The sequence below is a fragment of the Mytilus californianus genome, unplaced genomic scaffold (assembly GCF_021869535.1).
Source record: "Mytilus californianus isolate M0D057914Y unplaced genomic scaffold, xbMytCali1.0.p SCAF_7, whole genome shotgun sequence".
In the NCBI taxonomy this organism is placed as follows: Eukaryota; Metazoa; Mollusca; class Bivalvia; order Mytilida; family Mytilidae; genus Mytilus; species Mytilus californianus.
In genome coordinates this window covers 8,163,911-8,173,266 of record NW_026262723.1, presented here as the reverse complement: position 1 = coordinate 8,173,266, position 9,356 = coordinate 8,163,911, and positions in this window count along the sequence as shown.

The window sequence follows — 9,356 nt, the reverse complement described above, 5'->3', positions numbered from 1 at the left end:
ATTTAGTCTTAGATGCATGATGTTTTATTAGTTGTTAGTAGCTTTGAACTAGCTGTGAGTTAATTGCAAGTACTCTCAGATCTGTACCTAGTGTCTTTTTGTTGTTGGGTTGTACAAGTACCCGGCCACTTCCACTTTATTTTTGTCCATCTTTCCCAGGTTAGGGGGAGGGTTGGGATCCCACTAACACGTTTAACCCCGCCACATTCTGTATGTATGTGGCTGTCCCAAGTCAGGAGCCTTTTATTCAGTGGTTGTCGTTTGTTTATGTGTTACACATTTGTTTTTTCGTACATTTTTTGTACATAAATAAGGCCGTTAGTTTTCTCGTTTAAATTGTTTTACATTGTCATTTCGGGGCCTTTTATAGCTGCCTATGCGGTATGGGCTTTGCTCATTGTTGAAGGCCGTACGGTGACCTATAGTTGTTAATTACTGTGTCATTTTGGTCTTTTGTGGAGAGTTGTCTCATTAATTAGCAATCATACCACATCTTCTTTTTTTATATTAGGGTATTGTCTCATTGACACTCATACCACATCTTCCTATATCTATTTAATTTTTAAAAAGGTGTCCGATGATCCTGCCTGTAAACCAACATGGCAGACATGGTAAAAAATAGAACATAGGGGGAAAATGCAGTTTTTGACTTGTATGGCTGAAACTAGAGCAAAAGTAAAACGGTTGCATTGTTTCATACATCAATTGTAAATAAAAATATCATGTGAGCGACACAGGCTCCTTGGAGCTTCTAGTTTTTTAACTCCAAACCCCCGTCCTGTCTATCTTTAACAAATTTCATCCTGATGTCCTGTCCCGCAAGAGCATGTTGTTGGTTTTTGTAGGTATTTACTCTTGTCTATGCCTACAAGGCACAGCCCGCACAGGCATTTGTCTCAGATCCCCCCTATGTACCTTGATATAACACAGTGTTACATGTATATAAAGGTATATATGAAAACACTTCTGTGACAAGTGTCTGTGCTACAAGGTCGTTTGTTATTTTGTAAAACATGATGAGTCTAGCTTCTTTTCTTCTTGTTTGCAGTCTTTTCCATCCAAATTTCGTAATCACTGTGGATTAATTAATATTCGTTGGATACCAATTTTTGTGGATTTCGTTGGCACAGAGGAACCATGAATTTATAAATGTTCAACGAATTACACATTTTCTAAAGGAATGTATGCAGACTTTTGCAAAACCACGAAATCTAATATCCATGAAAATACAAGTTTATCTCAATCCACGAAAATTGGTACCCACGAAAATAAATGAATTCACAGCATATTGCTGTCACTTGATCTGTTTCTATGTCTGCTGGTTACAAATCGTGCAGCTCGTCTTTGTAGCTTTTTTTAATTTTATCAATGTGGTTTTGCTGGTACGGGTTCCATACTGTCGTGGCGTATTCAATTTGTGGTTTTACTAATATTTTATAAGGCATGCTATAACTAGTATATATATTTGTTTAGGGGCCAGCTGAAGGACGCCTCCGGGTGCGGGAATTTCTCGCTGCATTGAAGACCTGTTGGTGACCTTCTGCTGTTGTCTGTTCTATGGTCGGGTTGTTGTCTCTTTGACACATTCCCCATTTCCATTCTCAATTTTATCTTAAACTAATGTGGAGGTTTCGAAGGAAGAAACCCTGGTTTCGGCTGGCTTTTCCTGTGATGTTGTTAATATGCTCTCCCCAATCTAGATAATTTGCAATGGTGCAGCCTCTGTCATAGTTGTTTTTGTTTGTTTGTTTTAGTATAAATCCGACCATTTACTCAGTTGAATTGTTTCACAATTTTGTCATCCCGGGGCCTTTAATATCATACTATACTAGAACACACCTGCGAAATCACGGGCATTTAGAGGGTTGTAGAAAGTATCTAAACTGTTTTAGGATGAATTTTTGTAAAATAATTTACAACTGGAGAATTTCAGGAAAGGTATCAAAAGTATCTTAAACATGAATTGATTTCAATATAACATTTTGAATTTTTTCATCAAATATTGGATGTAAATCTAAAGAATGTCAACGCAAAGGTCAACTATTTGTAGTAACATGAACGCACTATGTTTAGGAGGCGAGTTGCTTTTTTTTCGTTGTGCAGAAGACAGAATAATCGATATGTTAACCTTTTCAATTTCGTACACTCGAAAAGGATTCCACTAATGAAATCAGATTATTATGTGATATTTGCAAATAAGATTTGAATTATGAATAGAACCATAATAAAATACTCAATAAACCACAACCACAATAAATCGACGACGTCACATTGCGATTTGTGCACAAAAAAGCTATTTTTTTCAGTGGGAAACTTTACTATATCCATAGATTTGTTTGTAAATTTACCAAAATTTTGGTAAGGGATCTACCATTTTATTTTTATGGGGGGGGGGGGGGGGGGAGGGGTTTATAGCGGACTATGTGCTATGGGTTTTGTTCATTGTTGAAGGCCATACGGTAATGTATAGTTGTAAACTTCTATGTGATTTGGTCTCTGTGGAGAGTTGTCTCATTGACAATCATACCAAATCCATACCAAATCTTCTTATTTTTAAAAATATTTTTTTTCCATTTTTTGGGGTGTTTTTCTTCGAACTAGTGGACAATGGTGGAGTGTACGAACTTAAAAAAATCCGAATGCACTTTTCTTGCAAGAGTTAGCAAGAAAAGCTCTCAGTGTCAATGAATGTAATTTAATATCTATTTTGTTTTAATTCTATGATCAAAACATAGAAATTTATATATATTACAAATAGAAAAATAAATAACATGAAACACATAAATAAATGAATAAATGGCAATGGATCAACTATACACACAGCACACAATCGGTCCGAACTTAAATTACCGCAAAATTGCTTTTAATCGTATAATCAGATACAAATTCATTCATAAAATTGTCTTTAAAACATATTCACTGGAAAAATACAACGGTTATTATATCGACGTTCAATACTAGTATTCGCATTGTTATTTCCATTGTTTACGGAATTAGGCGAACGGCTTTAATGCATCTATAATATGTTACGTTTGTCGTAGACTTAATCTGTGCTACTTTCCATTTTGATACTTCTTACCAGACCACCCACAGAAAGTAGAGCTAGAGTTGATTATCCTTCCAAAGAGAATGATATTATATTGCCCAGTCTGTCATTTTTACATCGCGATGACCTTGAGGTAATTCCGATGTATTGCTATCGCCTAGATTTCCATTATGTAAATTAGTTTTGGGTTTGTAACCGATCTATAAACATGATAAATATGCGCACATAAACGAGTGCAAAATAACATTCCTTATTGTTTGATATAAATACATCTCTTCAATGCATACTGATAAAAATATTTTTGTTTACAACATAAATTAATACTATGAAAATGTTTTGTAGTTAGATATATATATATATAAGTAAAAAATCATTGATAATATCAATGCACACGTACCGAAAAATTGTGTTAAAGCATGCGGAAGAATATCTCAAAGAACGTTTTGCGACAATACCGGCAAGGACCGGTAACTCTGTAATTGTTTTTGCGGGAAAATATGAATGCCTATTAGTATCCAATCTTAGAAAAATCGAATTTTTACAGAACAGTGTCCACTATGCACTTGCATTGCACTATTATTAGAAAAGTAGAATAGAATGATATACAAATGGATGCAAATCATATATATATGTAACTGTTATTTTAATATAATGTATAACAACAAATCAGTGTATACTGTATACTGATTTGTATCACTACAATATAATAGTTATTACGGTGAAGTTGAATTTCCTGTCATTTATTCATCATCCACGCACGAACTTGTCTCAGAAAAAAATATATCTCTGTACATTAACCTCAGTTTCAGGTAAAGAGATATGTTGTTTTTTTTCTGAGACAAGTGCTTTTGACCATCCTCAAGAACTTGCGGTCATCCGATTTTCAGTACTTCAGTACTTTGATTAATGTAGTGTTATCGTAGATTTTTAAGTAACTATTGTACCCCTAGTTTTGAAAACAAATGAGGCAATATTGTAATGGACACATCTATAGGACAAACTATATCCTGTGACTTGTTTATAAGTAGCAAAACAAATGATTCATATCAATTTATGAGTCCGGCACATCAACATGTGGTAGCGGTTGTTTTTTTTTATCTCAAATCTCCACTCTTTCGATCAGTTGAATACCAACAGTTACGTACAACCGGTTTACGTACATGTGTGTAAAGAAAAGTTTCAGGAAAAACAATACAACGAAAATTATTTTACTACATAAAACCAGGAAAATAGATAAAAAAAAGCCTGCATAATCAAAACAATAATAATATACTTACATTCTCTTGTTAAAGATGCTTTTATTTCAGAAAAAAAATAGTCGATGCTTGAAGTCGAAATACATACATAGTACATGTATACCTCCACAAAACAGAGTTAAATATTGATGAAGAAGAACATGTTGAATTTGATAAACCTTACAAAAAAAATAGGGGGGGGGGGGGACAAAACAATTAAATATATTGTTAAAGAAAAATATGATAAAATCACTTTTGAAAAACTTTCAAAACTTCATCTTTGTAGGAAACTTACAAATTAAAGTACGTTGGAAGACTACTTAAGAATAGTTGTCAAGTTTAAACTAAGTCCCGTATAAGTGACTACAACTTGGAAATCGAAATATGTTGATACAAGAAAATTCCAAGAGTACACAGTATTTGAAAAGTTGTTAAAATATTAGATGACGAGGAGCACCTATATCTCTTCAACTGTTTCGGTTCTTATACATCCTTGACTTTCAAATATTCTGCTCTGGGGGTTCAAGAAGAAGGTAAATCCAGAAAAGTGCGTCGTACGCATGAAATTTATAACGTGTTGTTTTCTTCTTTTTTTTCACAGCACAGGGTCGATACCTCTGCTGGTGGACTATCAGTTCCCGTGGGTATCATCAGCTCAATAGTTAGACTGATTACTTCGGTACTGGCGTGATTTATAACAAACCTTTCTAAAATTTTCCGTTTGTACATTTTGAAAATATATAGAAATTACGGTTTCAACTCCCTCAGGCAAAGTTGACCTTAGATGGATTTGGCTATTTTAAGGTCCATTTTGGTTATTTGGACCCTCAACTGTTTCATTATACATCCTTGGCTTTCAAATATTCGACTCTGGGCGTTCCTTATGAAGATAAATCCAGAAAAGCGCCTCGGACGCATTAAATTTATAACGTGTTGTTGCCATTTATTGTTAAATTAGTAACAATTTTCTAAATTCCCTTATAAATGACATTGAAAACCATTAACCTTATTTAACCAGCAGGGGACTTCTTTTTCGAAAGTATCGTAAGACATGTCCTAAGACACTTATTATGACTGATTTTAGAAATATCATAAGACCATCCTAGAATACGTCTTAGACTGTAAATCAAAGCTGTTCTAATAAGGATGGACAATTCTAATTTATATTATCTATTTGAAGGCATTCTTTCTTCTTCTACACTGAAACACTATATCTAATTTACTTTAATAATAACACTATGGTTATTATATAATAATAACAATTCATATGATGATTTAGTCGATAATAAAATTAATATAAAAGCAGAATAAATAAATAAATAAATAAAAGTCATTATAGCCATCAATTTGCTGTTTAATTGACGTTTTTGTGGTTGGATATTAGTAATATAATATAAAATTATATTTGAAGTCTTTCATTTTTTGGAAAAGTTATATTTAAAAAGATATCGAGGATCCAGGGACTTTGAAAATCAGGGTACAATTTTTGCACGTCGTGCCTATGCACATGTGCAGCATAAATAAAGGCAACAGTAGTATACCGGTGAACAAAAGTCGTACATCGATTGAGGGAAACCAAATCCGGGTTAAAAACTAAAACCGAGGGAAACACATCAACTATAAGAGGAAAACAAGGGAATAACATGAACATTGAAGTGCAACAAAACCAAACGCCAACATACATATAAACGAACTATTTGATAACAACTGCCATATTCCTGGCTTGGTACAGGACATTTTAAGAAAAAAAAGTGGGTTGAACCTGGTTTAATGGCTAGTAAAACCTCCCGCTTTATGACAATTTAAAAAAATATCGCTAAAATGACAACACTACGTGACAGAAATACAGCACAAACACACGCAAGAACATTCATCACAGAGAAACGCACAAACAAATAATATAATAGTCGACACAACATGCAAACCGCAGATCAACGACGAACATATTCCATGAACGACCAATTTTTCCATATGCTCCTTTCATGATCAGTATGAACAGCTCTTTATGACATGTACGTGTACTAAACATTTCATTTGAACCGTTAGATGAATTCATGGAAAACATGTACACATTACAGGATAATATTAGAGAAAAATATTTCTGACCATCCTGATACCAACTTAAGACATGCATTTTGATGTCATAACTTTAGGATTTTTCTTAACTTGAGGTATTTTCAAAAATATCACATAGGACTAAAATATGTCCTAAGACCATCTTAGATTTCTCAGTCTTTATTTTTCTATGTTGTGTTTTGCATACTGTTGTTTGTATTTTGGTCTTTTTATTTTTTTGCCATGGCGTTGTCAGTTTATTTTTGACTTATGAGTTTGAATGTTCCTGTTGGTATCTTAAGCCTCTCTCTTTTAGTCCAAAAATACTTTCGAAAATCATGTATGCGTAATAAATGGTATTCTATTTGAATATTCTTACAAAATACCGGATTTGTTTACTGTTTTTTTGTTGTTGTTGTCAGAATTACATAATTGTGAATACAATATATTTAAGTGTGTAATAAATAAAATTTTATTTGAATAGTCTTAAAACATACCGGATTTGTTTTTTTTTAATTGTGTTTTTCGCATCTGATTTATGTTGATATTTACAACTTAAATTTATCAAAATTAATGGCAAATATTTTTTAATTCATCAGTAAGATATATAAAGAGGAAATCTGAATTCTCCAGGACAATATTCTAATCTGAATCATTCTACGCACACTGCACACAAGTGAGGGCATGGATCTTACTCTGTGGAAGTTTGTACTTGTTTTTCTTGTGACTTTTGACTTTGTTACAGGTAAATTTTGTTTTCTGTACATGTAAGAACAATATTGTTTTAATATAATTCCTTCATTCAAAAGTTGATAGATATCTATTTCAATGTTTGTTGTAAGGTTTGGTTCTTATGCACTTGGAACTTGCCGTCCCGTGTGTATATTCTATTTTAACAAGATGACCACCACTTGTGACAGTTGTATATAAGCTGTTGACACTATTAAAAAAACACGGTTTTGTTTTTTTGCTCTGTGTTGAAGGGCTCACTGTGACTTTGTGATGAAGAACAGTAATAAAAGCGCTGTTCCTTTGCTTTTTGTGTGTTTTTTGCTGTGCATGTACTGATTTTGTGTCATGGAAGGATACCCCATATCCTTTGTTTTTCTATTATGTATTTATTAAAATATAAGATTGCTGTACAATTTCACTAAGATAAAGCAGTGTTCGAATTAATTAAAATTCATACTGAATATAAACAATGATGATTACTGTTGACATTGTTTAATATTTATTTCGGGGGGGGGGGGGGGAGGGGGGGGAAATGAACTCATCATAGATACCAGATTACTGGATTAAAATGTTGTACACCAGACGTGCGCTTCTACTTGAAAATGAATTTTTGAACTTGACATTATAATCAATCCTATTAATCGTTTGGAGGTTGATAACATTAGAAATACAGAAAGAATGACTAGTTCATTTACAACTGAATTTATTCTTATCTAGCAGATGAGTTGATATTAAGTTCGGTATCTATTAATTAAACTGAGTATGCTTTAAATAGAATCCTTAATACTTAAAAAGGATAACATAAATGACCATAAATATTGGACAATACAACAGACCATACCAACTACTGACAACCAATACCTTTTAGAAAATGGACGTCCAAACGAAGACAGACAACAACGAATAAAGCATTGCACAGATGATCTGACTTGGTACAGGCATACAATGTGGTAAAACACTTTAACGTGTGTACGTACCTCCAATAAACTCATCATCGATACCAACTTTACCATATGTCGAAAAAGTAAACAACATGTGTACGTACCTCCAATAAACTCATCATCGATACCAACTTTACCATATGTCGAACAAGTTAAACACACAATTAAGGTGGTACCAAACACCTTGACTAAAATTAATTTGGCTCGTTTAATTTTCATAAAATTTTGACAAAATATTAACTTTGACCCTTTGACAAAAATATAAAAATTTCAAAAAACTTGAACCACACACTTTATCGGAAAATTTTCATTGGATATATAGCAGTTTGACAAACACTAATCATTGAGAAGCTTAATATTTCCTTAACATAAGAACGTGATTAAAACGTTCAGCTGATTTTCACAGAGTTATCTCCCTGTAGTGTTATGTACCACCTTAAAACCCTTCCAAGTCTATTATATCTTTGACTTGGATGGAGAGTTGTCTCATTGGCACTCATACCACATCTTCTTATATATATAGCCCAAGTACAAAAACAAGGAAATTAAAGACTGCACACAATTAAATAAGGACAATCAAAATGTGCTACTACAGGAAGCGACCCATAGCTTTTGGTTGAAAACCGATTGTTCGAACAAAATGAGAAAAAAAAATTCCCAACAAGTTTCATTGAGGTTTCTAATACAATTCAGATCAAATGGAGAGACGATTCAAGTGAGGCCAGTAAGTAAATTCTATATCCGACATTTAGAAATGAGGGATGAGAAATTGCGTCTCAAATTGTTTTTGTTAACGGGATTCAGAATATATTTGCAGATAAGATGCTGATAACAACTAGATAGAATTCTTTAAGGGAAATCACCTTAGACTGTTGAATTACCTAATTGATTATGTAAACATTATTGTACAATTTAACATGTCCTATTAGTGCTTTCTATCAATTAATCATCTCAGTTGTAGTGATGATATTTACTTAAAGTGAAAGCAATTGCATATAATTAATCTTTCATATAACTTGTATAAATATTCTTTCATTCTGGATTTGGTTTTTGTAACATCTTTTAAATTTTTATTTACTCTTTAAAGTGATTAAATTAATGTAAATATTATCAATCTGAATTCTCCGAAATATAGCTCTGCTTTTACTGCATTATATTTACTATACAAACAAATCGTTAGGGAAATGAATTTTACTCTGTGAAAGTTTGTTCTAATTTTTATATTTCAACTTTTTACAAATTTTACTTCCGGAAACTCTTTTTGGAAACTGTTCACAGAATAAATTGAACCTATTTGGTTCTGATTATATAACACTTTTTTCTTAATATTCCTGAGTATTTTGTTAT